This window comes from Ovis canadensis, chromosome 3 (assembly GCF_042477335.2).
Source record: "Ovis canadensis isolate MfBH-ARS-UI-01 breed Bighorn chromosome 3, ARS-UI_OviCan_v2, whole genome shotgun sequence".
NCBI lineage: Eukaryota > Metazoa > Chordata > Mammalia > Artiodactyla > Bovidae > Ovis > Ovis canadensis.
In genome coordinates, this window is record NC_091247.1 from 43,458,564 (window position 1) to 43,469,632 (window position 11,069).

The following is an 11,069-nucleotide window of genomic DNA, read 5'->3' on the forward strand; positions in this document are numbered from 1 at the left end:
CATGGACATCACCAGATGGTCAACACCGAAATCAGATTGATTATATTCTTTGCAGTCAAAGATGGAGAAGCTCTATACAGTCAACAAAAACAAGACTGGGACCTGACTGTGGCTCAGATCATGAACTCCTTATTGCCAAATTCAGACTGAAATTGAAGAAAGTAGGGAAAACTACTAGACCATTCAGATATGACCTAAATCAAATCCCTTATGATTATACAGTGGAAGTGAGAAATAGATTTAAGGGCCTAGATCTGATAGATATAGTGCCTGATGAACTATGGAATGAGGTTCATGATATTGTACAGGAGACAGAGATCAAGACCATCCCCATGGAAAAGAAATGCAAAAAAAGCAAAATGGCTGTCTGGGGAGGCCTTACAAATAGCTGTGAAAAGAAGAGAGGCGAAAAGCAAAGGAGAAAAGGAAAGATATAAGCATCTGAAGGCAGAGTTCCAAAGAATAGCAAGAAGAGATAAGAAAGCCTTCTTCAGCAATCAATGCAAAGAAATAGAGGAAAACAACAGAATGGGAAAGACTAGAGATCTCTTCAAGAAAATTAGAGATACCAAGGGAACATTTCATGCAAAGATGGGCTCGATAAAGGACAGAAATGGTATGGACCTAACAGAAGCAGAAGATATTAAGAAGAGGTGGCAAGAATACACAGAAGAACTGTACAAAAATGATCTTCATGACCAAGATAATCGTGATGCTGTGATCACTAATCTAGAGCCAGACATCTTGGAATGTGAAGTCAAGTGGGCCTTAGAAACATCACTACAAACAAAGCTAGTGGAGGTGATAGAATTCCAATGGAGCTGTTTCAAATCCTGAAAGATGAAGCTGTGAAAGTGCTGCACTCAATATGCCAGCAAGTTTGGAAAACTCAGCAGTGGCCACAGGACTGGAAAAGGTCAGTTTTCATTCCAGTCCCAAAGAAAAGGCAATGCCAAAGAATGCTCAAACTACCACACAATTGCACTCATCTCACATGCTAGTATAATAATGCTCAAAATTCTCCAAGCCAGGCTTCAGCAATACGTGAACTGTGAACTTCCTGATGTTCAAGTTGGTTTTAGAAAAGGCAGAGGAACCAGAGATCAAATTGCCAACATCTGCTCGATCATGGAAAAAGCAAGAGAGTTCCAGAAAAACATCTATTTCTACTTTATTGACTATGCCAAAGCCTTTGACTGTGTGGATCACAACAAACTCTGGAAAATTCTTCAAGAGATGGGAATACCAGACCACCTAACCTGCCTCTTGAGAAATCTGTATGCAGGTCAGGAAGCAACAGTTAGAACTGGACATGGAACAACAGACTGGTTCCAAATAGGAAAAGGAGTACGTCAAGGCTGTATACTGTCACCCTGCTTATTTAACTTCTATGCAGAGTACATCATGAGAAACGCTGGACTGGAAGAAACACAAGCTGGAATCAAGATTGCTGGGAGAAATATCAGTAACCTCAGATATGCAGATGACACCACGCTTATGGCAGAAAGTGAAGGGGAGCTAAAAAGCCACTTGATGAAAGTGAAAGAGAGTGAAAAAGTTGGCTTAAAGCTCAACATTCAGAAAACGAAGATCATGGCATCTGGTCCCATCACTTCATGGGGAATAGATGGGGAAACAGTGGAAACAGTGTCAGACTTTATTTTGGGGGGCTCCCAAATCACTGCAGATGGTGACTGCAGCCATGAAATTAAAAGACGCTTACTCCTTGGAAGAAAAGTTATGACCAACTTAGACAGTATATTCAAAAGCAGAGACATTACTTTGCCGACTAAGGTCCGTCTAGTCAAGGCTATGGTTTTTCCAGTGGTCATGTATGGATGTGAGAGTTGGACTTGTGAAGAAAGCTGAGTGCCAAAGAGTTGATGCGTTTGAACTGTGGTGTTGGAGAAGACTCTTGAGAGTCCCTTGGACTGCAAGGAGATCCAACTAATCCATTCTGAAGGAGATCAGCCCTGGGATTTCTTTGGAAGGAATGATGCTAAAGCTGAAGCTCCAGTACTTTGGCCACCTCATGTGAAGAGTTGACTCATTGGAAAAGACTCTGATGCTGGGAGGGATTGGGGGCAGGAGGAGAAGGGGACGACAGAGGATGAGATGGCTGGATGGCATCACTGACTCGATGATGTGAGTCTGAGTGAACTCTGGGAGTTGGTGATGGACAGGGAGGCCTGGCGTGCTGCGATTCATGGGGTCACAAAGAGTCAGACACGACTGAGCAACTGAACTGAACTGAACTGTTTCCCCATCTATTTCCCATGAAGTGATGGGACCAGATGCCATGATCTTCGTTTTCCGAATGTTGAGCTTTAAGCCAATTTTTTCACTCTCCACTTTCACTTTCATCAAGAGGCTTTTTAGCTCCTCCTCACTTTCTGCCATAAGAGTGGTGTCATCTGCATATCTGAGGTTATTGATATTTCTCCCGGCAATCTTGATTCCAGCTTGTGTTTCTTCCAGCCCAGCGTTTCTCATGATGTACTCTGCATAGAAGTTAAATAAGCAGGGTGACAATATACAGCCTTGACGCACTCCTTTTCCTATTTGGAACCAGTTGCTTCCTGACGTGCATACAAATTTCTCAAGAGGCAGGTCAGGTGGTCTGGTATTCCCATCTCTTTCAGAATTTTCCATAGTTTATTGTGATCCACACAGGCAAAGGCTTTGGCATAGTCAATAAAGCAGAAATAGATGTTTTTCTGGAACTCTCTTGCTTTTTCCATGATCCAGCAGATGTTGGCAATTTGATCTCTGGTTTCTCTGCCTTTTCTAAAACCAGCTTGAACATCTGGAAGTTCACGGTTCAAGTATTGCTGAAGCCTGGCTTGGAGAATTTTGAGCATTACTGTACTAGCGTGTGAGATGAGTGCAATTGTGTGGTAGTTTGAGCATTCTTTGGCATTGCCTTTCTTTGGGATTGGAATGAAAACTGACCTTTTCCAGTATATCATGCAAAATGCCAGGTTGGATGAAGCACAAGCTGGAATCAAGATTGCTGGGAGAAATATCAATAACCTCAGATATGCAGATGACACCACCCTTATGGTAGAAAATGTAGAGGAACTAAAGAGCCTTTTGAACAAAGTGAAAGAGGAGAGTGAAAAAGCTGTCTTAAAACTCAACATTCAAAAAAATAAGATCATCGCATCTGGTCCCATCACTTCATGGCAAACGGAGAAACAATGGAAACAGTGACAGACTTTATTTTGGGGGCTCCAAAATCACTACAGATGGTGACTGCAGCCATGAAATTAAAAGATGCTTGATCCTTGGAAGAAAACCTATGACAAACCTAGACAGCATATTAAAAAACAGACACTAGTTTGCTAACAAAGGTCCATCTAGTCAAGGCTATGGCTTTTCCAGTGGTCATGTACGGATGTGAGAGTTGGACTATAAAGAAAGCTGAGCGCCGAGGAATTGATATTTTTGAACTGTGGTATTAGACTCTTGAGAGTCCCTTGGACTGCAAGGAGATCCAACCAGTCCATCCAAAGGAGATCAGTCCTGGGTGTTCATTGGAAGGACTGATGTTGAAGCTGAAACTCCAATACTTTGGCCACTTGATGCGAAGAGGTGACTCATTTGAAAAGACCCTGATGCTGGGAAAGATTGAGGGCAGGAGGAGAAGGGGACGACAGAGGATTAGATGGTTGGATGGCATCACCAACTCGATGGACATGGGTTTGGGTAAACTCCGGGAGTTGGTGATGGACAGGGAGGCCTGGCGTGCTGCAGTTCATGGGTCGCAAAGAATTGGACACGACTGAGCGACTGAACTGAACTGAACTGAGTCAAAGCTATGGTTTTTCCATAGTTATGAATGGATGTGAGAGCTGGACCATAAAGAAAGCTAAACCCTGAAGAATTGATACTTTTGAACTGTGGTGTTTGAGAAGACTCTTGAGAGTACTTTGGACTGCAAGGAGATCAAACCAATCAATCCTAAAGGAAATCAGTCCTTGCTGAAGCTGAAGCTCCAATATTTTGGCCACCTGATGTGAAGAAAAGACTTACTGGAAAAGACCCTGATGCTTGGAAAGATTTTAAGCAAAAGGAGAAGGGGATGACAGAGGATGAGATGGTTGGATGGCATCACTGACTTGATGGACATGAGTTTGAGCAAGCTCTGGGAATTGGTGATGGACAGGGAAGCCTGGCATGCTGCAGTCCATGGGGTCACCAAGAGGCAAAACACGATTGAGCAGCTGAACTGAACTGACTGACTATCTTGCATGATGAGATAAAGAAATGCACGAGAGTTCTAGCAGCTCTGCATCTTCTCCAGAACTTGAACTTGATATGGTAAGTGTTGTTGATAGTAAACATTCCAGTAGGTGTATGGTGAAACCTCATTGTGGTTTTGATTTACATTTCCCTACTGAGTAATGGTATTAAGGATTATTTCATGTACTTAATGTTTTTGCTCTTTTTCTTGGTTAAGTGTCTATTCAATCTTTTGCACATTTTTTTGGATTGTTTGTTTTGTCATAGTTGAGTTGCATTACTATTTTTAAGAGCTTTATTGATACTAACAGACGTACAATATATTGTACATGTTTAAAATGGATAGCTTGATAAATTTGGCATAAGCTTACATCCATGAAACCATTGCCACAATCAAGGTAATGGACATATCCATTGCCCCCCAAAGTTTCCTCACACCACTTAATAATCCTTTTTCCATTCCTCTTCCTGCCAACACCCACTCCCCAGGCAACCAGTAATCTGCTCATTATGAGTTAGTTTGCATTTTACAGAATTTTATATAAATAGAATCATACAGTAAGTACTTTAAAAATCTGGCTTCTTTCACTTAGCATAATTGTTCTGCCATCCATCCATGTATGCATCAACAGGTCATTCCTTTTTCAAAAAGTTAAAATCAGATAATAAAAATTTAGTTTCAAGTTATCAAATTATTTTCCTCACTGACAGTTTCAACAAATATAACAAGGTCTTATTTGATCTTCAGCAAACCTAGGTACAACAGAAGTACTACTTAACACTGATGATGCTAAAGACATGTCAGTATTAGTCAAACCAACAAGTTTCAGCTAGCTTCAATACCAGATATCGACTCAGTACTGAATATTTCCCAGATCACTTGAACCTGAAATTCATTCTGATCAGTTTCTTTTATATTCCTGAGAATTCATATAAGCACTTAATTTCTCTTAAGCCAATTAAACAGAGCTCATCCACAAACCAATTCTGACAATGCCATTAGAAGGCAGAGACATCTCATATTTATAAAGGGCATACATACATCTATGGGGCTACCATGGTGGCTCAGTGGTAAAGAATCTGCCTGCAATGCAGGAGATCCAGGAGATGCAGGTTCAGTCCCTGGGTCAGGAAGATCCCCTGGAGGAGGGCATGGCAACTCATTCTAGTATTCTTGCCTGGAGAATCTCATGGACAGAGGAGCCTGGCAGGCTATAGTCCATAGAGTTCCAAAGAGTCAGACATGACTGAAGCAACTAAGCACGCACGTATGCACATGTATCTACATAGACATAGCAACCTTACCGTTTTGCTCTGGTCACTCTTATTTAGTTATTATGGACAAACAGGCTTCCATAGTGGTCTGGCTCTTGAAAGAGAAAGGACCCAGAGTGGTTTGCAATAAGCAAAGCCTGAAAGGGAAGTGAGTCCAGATGAAGCAAGTAGAATTTTCCCATCCCACAAGAGACAGAGTGGTTCATCCCAAAATGATACAAAAACACAAACAACAAATAAGATATGGTTCCACAGACAGAAAATCAGAAGAGGTGTAGTCTAAAAATTCCACTTCCTCTCCCACATGGAAGCCTCCAAATAGATTGGCCTAGGTCTTTTTAAAAAATTATTTATTTAATTGGGGCTTCCCTGATGGCTTAGTTGGGAATCCATCTGCAATGGAGGAGACCTCAGTTTGATCCTGGGTTGGGAAGATCCTCTGGAGAAGGGGTAGCTACCCAGTACAGTATTCTTGGGCTTCCCTTGTGGCTCAGCCTGCAATGCAGGAGACCTGGGTTTGGTCCCTAGGTTGGGAAGATCACCTGGAGAAGGGAAAGGCTACATTTTTGGCAGCACTGAGTGTTGCTGCATTCAGGCCCTCTCTAGTTGTACCAAGCAAGGCCCACTCTCAAGCTGTGGTGTGCGGGCTTCTCACTGCACTGGCTTCTCCTGTGGAGTGCAGGCTCTAAGGCACACGGGCGTCAGTACTTGTGGTTGTACAGGCCCAGTTGCCCCACAGCATGTGGAATCCTCTTGGATCAGGGATCAAACTCACGTTCCCTGAACTGGCAGGAGGATTCTTAACCACTGGACTTCCAGGGAAATGCTGGCCCAGCTCTTGAAAGAGAATGGGGAAAAAAAAAAAAAAAGAAGAAAGAGAATGAACTCAGAGTGGCTGGCTTCCTGGAAGAGAATGAACCTCTGCAGAGGCCCTGGTGCTGAGGAACTCAGAGGAGGGACCCAGGCTTTTTTCCTATGATTCCTCCTCTAGTGACAAGAATTGCAGTTAGCCTATATCAACCACTGCAGGGGCCCAAAGGATTTCTTTGCACTTCCTCTGAGATATCCGACCACCTCCATCGAAATCCAGGCGCCTGACATTTCCACCTATTTCTAGGGGGAAGTGACCCTGCCTTGATGGCACCAGGCAAGGAGTGTGGTCTCCATAGGTTTTGTGCTTGAAGTGGGTCTAAGCTTGCTTTGAAAGTCTGAATCATCCTTCTGGGACAGAGCATGGATTATGAGTTATAAGCCTGTAGCAGAAGAGAGAGGGGGGCGATTAACTGTGAAGAATTCTGGCTCCCAGGTCCCAGCCTGCCTCCTGGACCACACCAGGTTCTGACTAGCCAGTACCTGCCACAGCCTGAGGGTACTTTGAAAAGTTACTGCGACAGCTGAGGCCTCATCATGGGATGAGGTGGGGGCCACGGAGGAGGGAGTGTGGGGGGAGGCAGTGGGGATTTGGACTAATATCCTTTGAAGTCACAGTCCTTCTCTAGAACTGGGCTCAAATGCTTTGGTGCAGGTGAGCTTTTCAGGATTTTAGGGTCCCTGAGTTGAGTGCTAAGTCACTTCAGCTGGGTCAGATTCTTTGTGACCCTATGGACTGTAGCCCCCAGGCTCCTCTGTCCGTGGGATTCTTCAGGCAAGAATAGAGGAGTGGGTTGCTATTTCCTTCTCCACAGGATCTTTCTGACCCAGGGATTGAGGGCTGACTGGTTCTCAAAGGGCAGTCTCTGGGTCAGCAGTCTCCCAGCCACCTGGGAACTTGTTCGAAATGCAGACTGTCAGGCCACCCCAGACCTCTAAGGTAGAGGCCAGCATCTGCCTTTTAAAAAGCCTTCTGGGTGATGGTGATGTAGGCTAAAGTTTGAGAAAGTTTAGAAAACGACTCCTTAAAAAAATCGCCCACCAGCCCACTCCTGATCACCTCATCCCTTCCTCTCTCGCTCGCTCCCTCTCTCTCTTTCTCTCTCTCTCTCTCTCTCTCTCTCACACACACACACACACACACACACACATACACACTCGACTGGCAAAGAGCCAGAGCGTTCATCTGTGGACCGAGAAGCCGGGTCAGTCGGAAGCTGACTTGCACAATCAGAAGGCGTCCCTCCCTCTAGCCTTCCAACAGGAGCCCCCTTGCTTCCGCCACGACTTTCGCACAGTCCTTATTCAATTCTTTGCGCCAACCTTGCTTTTGCATTCCAACTCTGCACAAAGCTGAGGTCTGTTTTCCCATTATCTTTCAGATGAATGCTTGGATCGGTGTCCGGCGGCCAGAGCGTGCCTGGTAATCCGAAGCAGAGACCTGGAAGTCTCAGGGCCCTGTTCGGGCTTCTTGCAGCAGAGCCAGCAGGAAGCCGGTTGGAGACGAAAGGACGTTGGTGGCACAGCGCCACCCTGTGGCGGCAAGGGAAAACCGCTCGGCCACGCGGTCTGTGCGTTGAGCGTGGGGTTGGCAGGGACCTTAAACCTTATCAAGTCCAAACACAACAAAATGCCCATTTAAAGAGCATTTACTGATCACTGCTTTATCTTGCTATAGCCTCAGATTTACCTAGGCGGTAGATAAGGTCACACAGCTGCTAAAAGAGAGTCTGGCGATGAGTCCCCGGAGTCCATACCGAGGCCACACAGCTGAGTACCACTCTGCCCTTTCAGGCTCTTTCAGATTCTGGTGAGGAGCTCTCTTTATAGTCTGGCTCCTCAACCTCCTGTGCAGGCAGCACCTGGGGATCCTGTTACAATGCACACCCTGATTCAGCAGATCTGGGTAAGCACCCAAGATCCTGCATTTCTAAGGGCTCTCGGATAATGCTGATGCTGGGCCATGGACCTCACTAAAGGCAAGACCCAGAGCAAGACCCGGCAGAACATAGGAAGGTCTGGCTCTGTACGGTCCAACACACTGGCCGCAGCCACCTGTGATCATCAAGCTCTTGGAATATGGCCACTGCAAGTGAGAAACTGAAGTTTTTGTTAATTTCAACTAATTCAAATAGTCCCTCTGTGGCTAGCATCTTCCATACTGGCCAGAGCAGGGTCCTTCATGAAGGGGGCTTCAAATAGCTTGTCATCGAAGAGCCAAAATTCCACAGTTAACCTGGTATTATTGATTAACAGATGTTTAGAGCCATGGGAGATTAATTGTTGTTGTTTAGTTGCTAAGTCATGTATGACTCTTTTGTGACCCCACAGACTGTAGCCTGCCAGGCTCCCCTATCCATGGGATTTCCCAGACAAGAATACTGGAGTGGGTTGCCATTTCCTACTCTAACAGACATTCCTGACCCAGGGATTGAACCCACATCTCTTTACCACTTAGCCACAGGGAAGTGGGGGAGATTAACATACTCCAATCCTTGAAGATGTAAGATATATACGTACACACACATACAATGGAATATTACTAGATCAAAAAAATGAAATGTCATTTGCAGCAACATGGATGGATTTAGAGATTATCATACCAAGTGAAGTAAGCCAGGTGAAGACAAATGTCACACGCTGTCACTTATATGTGGGCCCTAAAAAGTGGCACAAATGAACTTAAGGACAAAACAGAAATAGATTCACAGGAAAAAAACAGCTTAAGGCTACTGAAGGGGAAAGGGGATCAATTAGGATTTTTGGATTAAAGTATACCACTACTACATATAAAACAGGCAACCAACAAAGACCTACTCTATATAGCACAGCAAACTATGCTCAATATCTTATAATAATCTAAAAGGGAAAGGATTCTGAACAAGAGAGACATACGTATGTATAACTGAATCACTTGGTTGTATGCCTGAAACTAAACATTGTAAACCAACTATACTTCTTTAAAAAAAAAAATAGGGAAAAAAATATATATGTTTATATATATACTCCGACATTACCATCTTACATGTGAGGAAATGGAGGCCCAGAGACTCAGTGACTTGCCCCAGAGTCACAGAGCTGGTCCAGCATTCTTTCTACTGCTATAGTCCCAACCTGAGACACTTCTCCGTGGGTACAACAACATAAATAATATACTGAAATCAAATGTTATTTATTATTTTACACAACATCTTCCTTGGTGGCTCAGACGGTAAAGCGTCTGCCTACAATGTGGGAGACTTGGGTTCAATCCCTGGGTCACGAAGATCTCCTGGAGAAGGAAATGGCAACCCACTCCAGTATTCTTGCCTGGAAAATCCCATGGAGAGGGGAGCCTGGTAGGCCACAGTCCGTGGGGTCGCAAAGAGTCGTACACGACTGAGTGACTTCACTTCACTATGAATCAGTTAACCAAGTTTAAAAGTTATCCAACTTTGCAAGTAAATTAACTGACTTTTGGTTATATTTATAAGACCTGGATCACACAAAAAGAATCATCCCCTTTTATGGGATATTTTGCAAGGCCAGGGTCCTTGGCCAAGTCAAAATTAAGGATAGCCCCTGTTCAGATGCCCTGGTGTAGCCAGTGTCTTTGCACAGGTGATGTGGCTGTTTCAGTTGGTACAAGTGTGCCAGGCACCACCTGGGTGACAAGATGACTAAACAGGTTGTCTTTTATCACACTGGAATGAATGATTTAATTGATTGTTCACTCAAAAAAAATCGTCTTTTCTGCTTGAAAAGGAATATATGTCCATTATGTACAGTTTAAAACTTGCACCAAAAGTATTGTACAACTTACCTATTGCTGCATACAGATAAGTTATCTATATCCATCTATCTATATATAATTATTTCCAAAACCTAATCAGCTTAAACCAACAAGCACGTGTCATCTCACAGCTGCCAGATGCGGCCTAGCTGGGTGGTCCTGATGCAGGGACTCTAGGGAGGTGGCTGAGGGCCTGACTGAGGCTGGAGGATTTGCTTCCAAAGTCACACACATGACTGTTGGCAAGAGGCCACGGTGGGCCTCTCCATAGTGCTGCACATGACAAGGCTACCCTCAAAAGCAAATGAGAGAACAGAAAAGAGAGAGCCCAAGATGGAAATTGCAAACGTTTGTAACCTCAGCACAATGTGCTGGACCATCCATTCTGCTGCGGTCTTTTGGTCACAGAGTAACCCTGTTGCAGCATGAGAATTGCCCAGGTGTGAGAACCAGGTGAAGGCCATTGGGGGTCATTTTGGAGACTGCCCATCCAAAGAGGAAAAAAGAAGATAAAATTCACCTGAACTCTCACTCTCCATAAACGGTCACTGTTGCACCGGGAGGTAATTCCTGTACATATATATATGGCAGAATTTTTTTATGACTCTTAACATATATGTTAGTTTCTATATTTTCCCTCCAGCTTCCTTTCAGCTGTAAATCCAGGCTTTGTTTAACCTCCTTCCTGCATGGAAGATATGCACTCAATTTTTATCATTTTACTGAATACCCTAAATTTTGAACATGCTTCTTTGATGCCACAAAATACAAAGTGAATCAATTTCTTTATTCTCCTCCTAAACAATTCAGTGACACTGAAACATTAAACCAGATCATTACACTTCCATTTTATATCTGACTATTTTCTAGTGTTTTAGCCCTGTCTCATTTTTGCATATCCTGTTAG